This window comes from Manacus vitellinus, unplaced genomic scaffold (genome assembly GCF_001715985.3).
Source record: "Manacus vitellinus isolate BGI_N305 unplaced genomic scaffold, ASM171598v3 scaffold_22_pilon, whole genome shotgun sequence".
NCBI classification, from domain to species: Eukaryota; Metazoa; Chordata; class Aves; order Passeriformes; family Pipridae; genus Manacus; species Manacus vitellinus.
Window position 1 is genome coordinate 4,793,510 of NW_021939632.1, and position 9,490 is coordinate 4,802,999.

Below are 9,490 nucleotides of genomic sequence, written 5' to 3' on the forward strand. Positions count from 1 at the left end.
GCTGTGGAGTGTTCAGCTTTGGGTAAGCGTGGGTAGTTTGTGACAACCACAAGGGCTACACACTTTTGGTGCTGTGCAGGAGCCAACTTAGAAAAAAAGATGGTTGTTTGCCTGCAGCTCTGCTGTGATGCTCTTATTTCAGCTTTTAGCACTGCTTTGGTAAATTAAATGTGCATGCGATGGCTCTCTTCACCTGTTAATGATCTGTGCCTTGTTTTTTCTCAGTTACAAAAAAAAAAAAAGGCTGACAAGAACTAAGAGACCTTCATGAGACACTTGGAATGTTTTGCAAAATGGCATGGAAGTAATGATACCTAACTGAGACTGCAAGGGTATTATAGAGCCTAGAGCTGGCTGGGAACTACTAGCTCAGACCCTACAGCAACTTAGTGGCATAGGAAGGGACATGGAGTGTCCTGTGACTCTGGATCCAGCACATGGAGAAGGGATCTGATTTACTGTCCTCCCTGACTTGCTTAGAAAGAGCTGCAGAACTCTGCATTTATTCTTAATTTTCTTCACAATGTTACATGTGCAGTGGCTAACCTGCACTGCAAGATGATGCAGCTTGCACAAGGTATCCAGTGCATTTGTGCAAGCAAACCCATTTGCTTACAGCTGGCTCTAAACAAAGAGGCATGTCCTGCCTCCTCCTCCATCACCTTTCACTATAGCGTAAGATCTGGCAGAGAACAAAAAGATAGAGTCCCTTGGCAATATTGGTAAGTTAAAATACATGGTTGTGGTTAGGAACATGCCAAGAGCATATGCGTTGGTATTAATCAGTCTTAGAATTTGTTTCTTAATGGTGGCTTTAAAAACATCTCCAGTAAACCACGCATGACATGATGTGTCTGGGGGACGCTTGTGTGTGGTGAGAAATCCCATGGATCTCTATTGCCTCCGGTATGATCTCTCCAAATCCTGTCCCTATGGGGTCACCTGGAAGTTAATGCCCAGCTGGTGTCAAAGGCAGTCCAGATTGATTCTTCTATCTTGAATGTATCTGATGCATTTTTAAATCTTGATATAATGATCTGAGAAACCTTTGGTGACCAGCTGTTTAAAGCAAATCACACCTGGCAAGTAGCCCTCTGGAATATGTGCTCCTCTCAGAGTTCTGGGATTTGTGCCTAAAGGCATTTACCCTGGTGTCTCCAAATGGAGGAACCCAGAGCACCAGCCCAGTCCAAATCCCATTTCTACTCAGCCCTGAGCTGCTCTGGGCAGTTCACCGCCTGTCATGTCTCTGCAGTTAGAGTTGTTAGCAGAAAAATAATAGCTGCAAACACAGCACAACAGCAGTTCCCCACAGGCAGAGATCCTATTTCAAGAAGCTTTTACGCTCCTATCGCCACCTCTGTCTCCTAGTGCAATAAACTAGTTCCTGCCCTCGTCTGGCCCTACCTGTCCGTGGTGGTACCTCCTTTCTTCCACCCATCCCCTCACTCACAGCTCCCCCATCCCCTCACTCCTGGCTGGGGGAAAGGCAGGATGCTGCAGCTGAGTCTGTGCTCTCCACCCTGGCAAGAAGCAGGTCAAGCAGAGCAGTTAGACTTGCTAATTGTGAGTCACAACATTTCCTACCAGGAAGACATCAACTGGAGTCTCCTCCAGCCATCAGTGTTCCTAAAGCTTCTAATACAGACAGACAGGCAAGAGGAGATAGAAAAAAAAAATCCAAATAATTTCCATAGCTAATTGAAATGGAGGGGAAGGGAAGAGGTGCAAATCCAACTTGAAAGAGCAGCCTTTGCCTCTGATAGTCAACTGGGAATTTACTGGGGCATTCAAGAATATGAAACACAAGCAAATAAATGATGCTGACGTCTGATCAAAGGGTTGCTATACAAGAGAGAGCCTCTGTCAGTGCTGGTCCAGCCTCCATGTGCTTAGGAACCTTGCCCAATAAATTTGATGAACAGCTACATGTAATATAAAGAAACTAACTGAATTTTTCTCTTGGGATCTGTTCCTGATGTAAAGTGCCTTCAGACTCTGTAGTCCATTAGAACTACCTTTATCAAAAGATGCAAAAGAGAGGGGCAGAGTAATTTTGTTTCCAGTTCCTGACTTCGCATGGAGGCAAAGGATCTGAACACACAAATAGATGGAAAAGCTGACACATCTGTTGGATCTGATCTACACTGGGGCATTTACTGGCAAAACTGTCTGTGTAATGGTACTGCTGTAGATACTGCTCCCTTGTGGATACACTTCTTCCTTAATAACAGATCCAAACCAATAAAGACTTTCTGGATTAAGAGTGCCCATTGTGCCTGGAGCAATACCACTGCTGGGAATAAAAGGATCTCTAGTAAGTTTGTATGTATGTAAGGCAACTCCTAGACATAAAACACATCAGAAAAGAGTCTTTGCTAGGACAAAAAAGCATACTCTGAAATTTGCTAATAATACTAAAATCTCCCCCCAAACAGGGCATCTTGCAGTTTGTGTGCTCCTGCGTGAGCTTAGATAAATAGCATGTGCAGAGGAAGAGGGAGTTCCACTGGGGCTTTATCACTTCTTCGTAATGTGTCACCAACATGGATTGGGAATGTTTTTCCCAGAGAAAGCAAGGTCAAAGAGAGGACTGGTGTTTTATAGGAAGATGGTTCCTGTGCCCTAAATCCCAAGAACACTTGTGCAAAGTGAAGGGGCCCAAATGTGACTGGAGCACAGCCTGTCCTTGCCAGCAGTCACCCAGCTTGGATGAAGGGTAAAAGATTATTCTAAACTGCACATTGCAGAGTAGGAAGCTGTGAGAGAAGAGTGCACAGCACTGAGCCTCAGGGAAATAGAGCAAAAGACTGTGCAGCAAAGGCTTTTCCACGCTTGAAACAGCTCTAGAGAGGCTGGGGGTTCCCAGTGGCTATCGCGGCAGCTGAATGAAATTGTCACTTGCGATAAGGCATCCTGAGAGCTGGGGGAAATCCTGGCTCTGTGCCCACTGGCACAAGTCCAAGTGATTTCACTGGAGCCAAGATTTTTACTCTGTATGTGAAATGAATTGCCAGAGTGAGTGAAGCTGCAAAACTAACTCCTGGTAATGAAATCCACTTGCAGCAGTGCACCTCTGCACCAGAGCCCTGCTGCGAGCAGGAGTGTTTGCATGGGCTCTGGAGAACACCGTGTTGTTCTTGTGAGAGGCTGGAGGAGTCAGGAAGTATGAAGTGCCACTGAATTTGTCAAGGATGTCACATAAATGGCCATTTGTAGGCAAATTCATGTTTTCTGTGGGGAAATTTTTTTACCCACTTTATTTTTTTTTTTTAATTTTTTCCCTATCTTTCCCAGGATTCCCACCAATGCCAGGGACTATCCATCAATATCACCATAGCAACAAGAAGTCATTAATGGTATCATGCCTGTTGGCAGGATCTACAGGGTGCTGAGCTGGGTGGTGAGCCATCTCCTTCAGCTTCAATGGGAAAGGCGAGAGCTCAGGATCTCTGCAGGATCAGGAAGATCTTTCATTCTCCATCCCCTGCATCTCCCCAGAGAAGTCCTGCATTGCGTAGTGGCCATAAGGACATATTTCTTCTCTTAGCAAGTTATATGCAGCATATCCTGGCAGCATATTCTTAGGGAACTGCTGCCAGGAAAAGATGGGGCTGCATTTGCTGCACAAGTAAGGATAAATGTGCCTCCCTTGGGTCTGTTTGCACGGGGCTGTGGCTCTGAGAGACACTTTACATTGCAAATAAGCAACTTATCCTGCAAACCTCCAGGGAGTTCAGAGCAAAGCAGGAGGCTTGGGGGCCAGGAAAGGGGAATGGCAGGCTAAACTGCGAGGAGAGATAAAAGACATGTCATATAATTCTGCTAAATGGTGAAGGAAGGGAAATTCTCAGCGGGTGTAAATTAGCATTGACAAGCAATACTGATTTACACCCAGCTCGTGGTCTGGCCCACAGTTTAATCAGCTGAAAAGCATCAGCATCTGAAAAGGAGGGTGTTGTTTAGAGAGGCCCGTGGGAGGAGCTGGAAATCTGCAAAAAAGAAGAAAGTAAATTCTCCTTGGTAGGTGGGGAAGAACTTGTGATGTTCCCTGGGACTGATGCAGAGGCAGAACCTGGCCAGCTGCACCAGTTCCCTGTCAGGACTCCCACTGACTGGTAGCAGGCAACATGCTGCCCTGGACCTTTTGAGGACACATCCCTCAGCTGAGACAGCTGGCAGGTACAGTCCTTGGAGGTTTTCTGCAGTGTTACATTGCTAAGTACGCCCACACTCAGAGGAATGGGAAGTGTCACTGCCTGTGGCCATCCTTGCCTGGCCAGGACTGCTGATGGTACTGTCACCCACATTTCCTCATGCCAAACCTGCCTCTGCCAGCAGTATGCCAAAGTGCCCAACAGCTTTGGGATGTGACCAAACAAGGCATAGAATGAGATCATCCGTCCCCCTCACCCTCCTGAACACCTCCTTCCTCCCCCAGGCCTCTTTCTGATCTCACAGATGAGTTCTGTATTGCTGACATGGAAGAACTCTGCTCATTCACCTACCATTGGCTTTGGGGAGAACTGGGGTGGGTTCCAGTGCAAAGTTAATAAACTGAGATCAATAGGATTAGGTTGGGGGATTTTTTTCTGTCTAATGAGACGAGAGCCAGGGTTTATTGCCTTATTGGAAAGACCAGTGCAGTAAGCCACTAGTGCACTCAAAGATTGAGGCTTGCGACTGTGCTGCAAAATAATGTCCTGGTACAAGGAAGGGACCAGAAACTTCTGACATACAACTTACTCTTAGAATTAAGGTGTGATTTATTTCCTCTGCCCTGTGCATTTTAAGGCTTAGACTGAGACTCTTGGGGCAATCTTAGAACAAGGAATTAGGAATACCTTCAGCAACCGTGAAGGATCTAACTGTATAGGACTGGTTTTCTGTTGTCTTCCTGGGACTGGTGGAAGCAATGTACAGGACAGGGGAAATGCTGTGTTGCTGTGTTCCCTGTTGGTCATGTGTTGCTAGTTCAGCCAAGAGTATTTCCACCATGAAAAAAATCCAGTAGCACGACTCAGACCCTACAGATCATGAGATTAATCATGTGTTAAATGATGATGTTAAAAAAAGGACTTGGTTTGGTTTTTCCCATTAAGTGTGACTTGGCTTTTTACCTGTACATCAGCTAACTCAAGCCTGAGCATTGGCTCTGCTTAGTTATAACCCTGTGGGCTTTTTCTCCAGCTGTGACAGGGGAGCAGAGTGTTTCATAGAGTTACAGACAAGGGCAGGACCTATCGATCAGATGTACCCTGCAGGTTCACAGGTGCCATGGGTGATCTGTCCCACGAGAGGACTTAATTGCAAATGGGAGTTTCTTCCTCCTGAGAAGGAATCATCCAAAGCAGCTTTGTGGTCAACCAGGATTCTGAAAAAAGCTTGGCAGATGGTGGGTGCTGCCATCTCCTGAGATGCTTCACATCTGATGATGCCAAGCAGGTCCATCTTGGACACTTGATGGGAGTGTCACACTCAGTCTCCAGGAACATTTGTCACAGAACCACCATACTTGGCCTTCATTAGCTGCAAGATGAATGCTAATCCTCTCAAGCTCCAATCCTGCTGCTGCATTGTCAGCAGGGCAGTTGGAGCAGTATTTTCCAAGAGACCGAGTGGTAAAAGGGGGTACAAACAAGGAATCAAGAGGGAACACAGGTCACCTTGAAAGTATGCTGCTTGAAATCAGTGTGCTGGAGTGCCTGCTGTTGGAGGTAGGCTGGAAGCATCATGTCATCACAGCCTTTCTGAAGGAGGAACACAAGGAGAAAACCATGCTGTGACACAAGAAGGAGAAGCTGCTCAGACTAACAGAGCAGCCAGAAAAAATCATCAAAGGCACTGCTGCCAAGTGCACAGGTGTGTGGAGCACTGTGGCTTCTCAGGTGAAACCTTTCATGTCAATAAACCACAGCTCCCAAATAGCTTAAAAATCCCACAGAAAGAGAGCCAAGAACACTTGAGGCCTTAAGTGAGTCCATAAAATTTTGTGAGTAGCTTTCCCACTGCCATGACACTATTTTGGAGCCAGTCTGACCAAAATAGAAGTTCACATGAAGTTATGGTGATTCCTACACTCTCCCTGGTGGAACTGTGTGTACGATAGCAGGATGTTCCTATAGTGACCAACAGATAACTGTGGACAGATTCTTCTCTGGCACATCTGGCTGGCACATGTGTACATTTGGGCTGCTCTGACCAGCCAGCCCTGACACTGGCCAAGGTCAGTTGTTTTTCTGGAGGCAATAGTAATGGTGGTGAAGCTGCAGAATGATGTGTGTCAAGTAGCAGCCACAGATGGGTTGTATTAGCTTGTGTTCAGTGCAGTGGGATGGAGGAAGAGTTGGGGAAGTAGGAAAAAAATCCTGAGAAGAATGAAAAGAGACAGTATCGTGTGACAAGGCAAGCACCTTTAACACAGCAGAATTTAATGCCATTGCCTGTGCTCCCAGCAACCCCTCAACCCTGGGATGCACTGGGTCTTCAGAGGTTCCCCATGCCAAGCTGTCTCTGAGATTTCAGGGACTATAAATACAGTGAGCAGACTAGAAAGGTTATTGTTATCTCTTTATTACCTGTTTTTGGAATCGATATGGCAATTGTTCCTCTTGTTAGCAATCCTGATCTGTGCCGTGGAGCAGACAATGAAAGTAGTGATAATACTGTAAACTCAAGGAAAGTTACATGCAGCTGTTTACCCTAGGAAGAAAAAGAAACCCAGGAAATTGTACTGGCTTAGAGAACTACTGTGCCTGTACCTCTCCTGCTGCAATTAACAGACACTATATAAGCCCTGTTCCTGTTTCAGCTGCTATAACAGACAAAAAACTCTCCAAACCCCCAAGAAATATAGCTGCAGTCACCTTATCATCCCGCTGCATCAACCAGTTTCTGCAGCACAGCTGTGGTTAAGAGAACAGCTAAAAAAGAAAATACAGCCAAGGCACCTTTATTTTTCTTGTTAACCTTTAACTTGAAAAAATAAACGTATCTGGCATTCTTTCCCTTGAGACTGCTGGTGTTCTGCTAAGCAGCTGAAGTGATGTGCATGACGTGGCAGTAGACAGATCATGCTGTGTCCATGAGGTTTGCTGTATCAGATAGCAAAAAACTCACAGCAGTATTGTAGCTTGCTAAAATCCTTTATACAGCTCTTTGAAATATGCTGTTTGCATCCCTCTGGCTGGTTAGATCTCTGAAATAAAAGGGAGATTGTACTCCAGAATAAACTAACCTCTGTTCAGTGGTGCATTTTGCAAAACCTAATGCAGAGAAAGTAGAGTAAAACCTGAAGGTTATTTAATCCCGTATTTCAAGATGGAGTAAGGTGTCTCCAGTCACTCCCCTCCCCTCAAAGCAAGAGTTTGGTGTGATGGCTATGACTCAGAAGTTAATTTGCTTGTGACTGAGATGATGTAAAAGTGGAAAGTGGAAAATGTATCAATCTCATTTGAAGCCTCTGATCAAGGCAGGAGAGGCCAGACAATAGCAAGCTGCTCTCCACCATTTCATGGAACAAATGTCCTTCTTTGGTAAGTCTATTGAGCAAATCTTACTACAGTGAACTCTGCAAAGCAGCACCAGTAAACCTACTCAGCCCTGCCAGATTTGGTGGCCTCTTTTCCTGAGGCCTTGCAAAGCTCTGTGATCCCTTGTCCTGATGTCCCTGGAGTCCTTGAACATTACTGGTCTTCTCCACAGTGCTTTTCATTAGCAGTGAGCTACTTATCCTGTGCCTGCCTGCTTCATCCTCCTGACACTTTGTCTGGTGCTTTGCTGGGAAGGTCAGCCAGGCTGAACAGTTCTGATGTGTTTGGGAGGGAATAATTTATCCGTCAAGCTTTAATCCTTGAGAAATAAGTTCTTGGGGGGGATTTTGCAGGAAAATTGAGGTTAGTGGCAAGTCTCCAAGCAGGCACTTATCAGAATAGTGGAGAAGTTGATTAAACGAATCACATGGCAGAAAATAAGCTGAGCACACGTTGCTTTAGTCTTATGCTCACTTAAGGCGTGAGGCTCAACCACTAGGAGTTTCCAGTCCCTGAGCCAGGGAACAGGCAAGAGTTGCACAGATAACGTGACTGAAGAGCAGTGATATGCCACAGTGGCAGCCAACATGAAGCTCTGTTTTGCTGTTTGGCCTGGAATAAGTCAACATTGGCCTGGAGGATTGCCAAACTAGAATAAAGCCTCAGCTTTGGGGAAGCATGGACAGGACTGCCTGGAAGTACCCAGTTGGGTAAATGAAGGTGTGTAGCCTCAACCCACAGTGCTCACATACACTGTGGAGCAACAAAGAACTGGCAATTCACTGCTTGGTCTTAACTGGAAGAGAGCAAAGGATGCATTAGGACTGTTGTATACCTTCAGGAGGGGGTGAATTAGGACCCAGAGCTGGGTCACCATGTCAGAAATCAGCATTTACTTCTCACCATTCCCTCACACTTCTGTGACATTTGCTAATTTCCATACCTGGAATCACCTGCTGTAGCTACAGACTGTAGTTACAGCTCTGAGGTGGTGGGAGGGCAAACTCTTTCATGTTGCTGTAGTTCCCAATGTTTCTGTGTTGGTGACTTTGTTGGTGTAAGACTGCAGGTAAATTGTATGTACAGTGGGTCTGCAAGTATGTGCTGAAAGGTCATCTTTAGGGTATCAACCATAAGCATATTAACTGAGATTTTTTTCTTCTGTCTCCATCTGGTGCTGTCCTCCAGCAGACTGCTTAGAACATGCTTGTGCTCGTGCTACTTGGGAGCTGAGTGTATAGACACATCCTTTACATTATGGGGGTGTCAACAGCCTGACAAACGCAGGCATGTGAGCTGAAACTATGACGCTGTTGCTTGTGTGCCCTGAGGAATGGAGCACAAGAACAGGGAAAGGAGGGAGAAACAGTGTTTCCTGGTTACAGGCCAGGTACAAGTTATCTGGTGGTTTAGAGAGACCACTGCTTTTTTCCTGCTTCAAGTATCCCTGCACAGCGGGAAGCAGGCTGTGCCTCAGCACAGCCAGTCCCCCTTCACAGGTCATGACTCGGGCAGCAGCTGGGCAGGGTGCTCTGGGAAATTAAGCTTTAGCTACCTGACGTGCTGTGCACAACCCTCAGGGTAGTGACGTGGGAGGAATGGGTCAGTTCAGAAGAGTTCATTAGGAAAGAGGTGGTCCTTCCAAGAATGGAATGACAGGGAAGAAAGGTGCTGCTGCCCCAGCTAGCTGTTATGAAATCACTACAGCTGCCCTGCAGGAGTGAGATGAAATGGAAATCACTGATTTCTGAGGCTCCCTCTCACTCCAACCAGGGCACCAGATCCCCTTGCACACCCACCTGTGCATCAGCTACATCTGCATACACCTTTGCTCTGAGCTCTCCTGGAAGTATCAAAGGGACTTCCTGTGTCTAAAGTGTTCTCTTAGACCAAAAAATCATGTTTTAGAGAAAGAAAAGTCAGCTCTATTGGGTGACAAATATTAAAATAAACTATTT